Here is a 2979-nt window from a genome sequence, read left to right on the forward strand (position 1 = left end):
TGAGCATCACGGTGGTAGTGATCGTAGTGATAGTGGTGTGAGTATTCTCATCCTGAGATACCACTAAGCAACGCAACTGTTGAATCAACGCAACAAGAAATCATCCAACTTTTTCAAATCCCACCATCAAAAAAAGATAGGACAAGGGGTTCCTTTTGGGTGAAGGAAAAGCATATTTGCATGTTCTCCAAAAGCAGAGTAGTGGTGGTAGAACTTGTGTATGTCATCGTATCCTGAGATACAACTGTTGAATCCAGGCTGAAAAAGATCATTCCGTTTTCTCAAAGGCCACAATCAAAATAAACTATAAAGGGGCAACAGCACAAAAGGCAGGAAAACAACTGCCCACAAGTTATGAAAAATGTATGAAAAGTCTATTTAGAAAACATATCCAGTTATGTAGAAGAAACGTATATACCAAAGCCCAAGAAGACCCAAAGATTGCTTGCAAAAAAGAGAGAGAGAAATGCTAAAGAACAAAATTATATCATTGAATCCTGCCAGGAGCAGGGAAAGTAGAAACGGCAGGAAGACACTGTGTGAATTCAGAAGGGGAAAGATTCACCCCATGCAAAAGGAGTCTATAAAGTAATCCAGAATCACTATGTTAAATGTTTCCTGTTGATAATGATAATGATAGCCTTTATTGGCATTCCAAAATACAATAAATACAATAAAACAATAAATACAATAAAACAATAAAACAATTGTCCATAAAAGACAGATAGTTACAGCAACCATTCAGAGTCTCATCAATAGTTTAGTCCAAATGGACTCATCAAAAGTGCCGTTCCTATACACCTCTCCACAGACCTGACTAAAAACCCCCCAACAGAGCCCAGGCATCACAACAGCATACAGTGTCAACACTCCACTATAAAACACAGAGTTTGTTAGAGTGGCACCTAACCCTAACACAGAACAAGGGATAGGGGGCGAGGAAATGGGCAAACAATTGATTTGGCTCCCATAGGTTGCCACAGCCTTCAGTTGTCGCTCACTCCATCTAGCAATCACTAAGAGCCCTTCCGGACACACGAGTCGACTCAGGTTTGACTCGTGTCGGCGGAGTCTTACCTTGACTCGAGTCCTCCCGTTCCTCCGCACAGCAGCCGACTCGTGTCTCCGGAGCCGAGCTCAGAGGGCGGGACCACCTCCCTGTGCTGCGTTCCGATTGGTTGCTGTGTCCCCCGTTCTGCGCATGCCCAAAGCTTTTCGCGCCGCCACCAGTCTCCCCTTCTGCGCATGGGCGAAATACTTAGTTGTGATTGGCTACATGGCAGAGTCGAGTGACGGAGATTCCGCACTCCGTCGGCTTCGGCTCGAGTGCAACCCGAGTCCGCCAGTCGACTCAACTCCCCAGTAGAGTCGAGAAATTCAATGGCGAGAGGGAGGTGAGTCGAGTCAGACACGAGTCCGACGCTACGTCTGTGCGGAGGACTCGGGTCGGACTCTAGTCGATCTCAGGTCGAGCACGACAATGCGGAAGCACCCTAACAGAACTACGACATCCCTCAATGAATCACCCACATTTGACTTTGGGTGACCGTGACCGTGAACCCAAAGGTTGCTGGCAGAGGTAGGCACTGTGTGCCAATAGCAAATGTTTCCTGTTGATGTTTTCTGTTTAATTGCTCTTGACTAACCAGTGTGCCTGTTCTCCCCCCACCCCCCACCCCCCAAATCCCATCACCCAATAAAGACGCGGTTCAAAGAAAACTGGTGCTGGGAATATATTGCTGCTGTTTGACTTTAATACATGAAAATGAATTTGCATCAGTGAATTTGCATCACACACACACACCACACACACACCCAACAACACCAATTGAGCTGACTCTGCTGCCCTCTCCCCTGCTTTAAGGCTTCGTTTCCCTGCATTGCTAAATTTTCTGCCAGGATTAGTAGCTTATACCCCTTTCAAGTGGTAACACTTGAAACCGTTGTGAAAGTGGATTGAAAGTGCATTAATCTGCATGTGCGGAAGGGGCCCTTCACATGCCTCTGGGACAGGGGTCTGCAACCTGCGGCTCTCCAGATGTTACAAGAAATTGCTGAAGAACAAAACCTTTACCACTGCACATTTTGTGATTTTTAATGTACCGCATGCCAACACTTTTTTTAATCTTTGGGAAAATATAAAAGAAGGTAGTGTGAAGGTTGAAACCCTTTAGATCTGTGTGACTGTTGCTTTAAAAACATATATAGCTTTTGAGGCAGATTGCATATGTAACCCCCATGCCCAGAATGGGTTGGCCCAGAATGGGTTGACCCAGTAAGGGGGTGGAGACTCGGAGCAGCAGAGAGGCTGCAAGAGCTCTTTTGCAGAAGAAACAAGGCTACCAGACTCGGACCTTGATTTCTATAAGCCCTTAACACCTTGTTAAGGGTTTCTTTTGTGGTTGTAATGGGTGAGAGTTCTCCTGGAAACCTTCATCATGTTGCAACCTGTTCATCAAGCCCTTGGAGTCTTCAGGAGCCAGCCAACTTGCAAAGAAGAAATTGGACTTGGCAATATCAGTAGACTGTAGATAGAAGGACTTGAAATGCAACCTGAACAGGACCTTGAATTGTAACGTTAAATGTTGATGTTTAATGTTAATTGTAAAGAGAAGTAAACCATATTGTTGTTTAAAAATTGTTGTTGCAACTCATTCCAAGTACTGCCCCACAGAACCCACAAGCTGAGGTTACACATACAGTGTACAAGATCAGCATCCTGGGCAAATAGATTTTCATGTGAAACCATAGGCAGCCATTCAGAGATACGCAACCTGCGGCTCTCCAGATGTTCATGGACTACAAATCCCACCAGCCCCTGCCAATTGGCCATGCTGGCAGGGGCTGGTGGGAATTGTAGTCCATGAACATCTGGAGAGCCGCAGGTTGCACACCCCTGCTCTGGGAAAAGCGCTCCCTCCAGTGGAGTCCGAGAGGTCAGGAACTACATCTCCCAGCATGCTGTGGGGGACCGACCTC

This window comes from Sphaerodactylus townsendi, linkage group LG15 (genome assembly GCF_021028975.2).
Source record: "Sphaerodactylus townsendi isolate TG3544 linkage group LG15, MPM_Stown_v2.3, whole genome shotgun sequence".
Taxonomy (NCBI): Eukaryota; Metazoa; Chordata; class Lepidosauria; order Squamata; family Sphaerodactylidae; genus Sphaerodactylus; species Sphaerodactylus townsendi.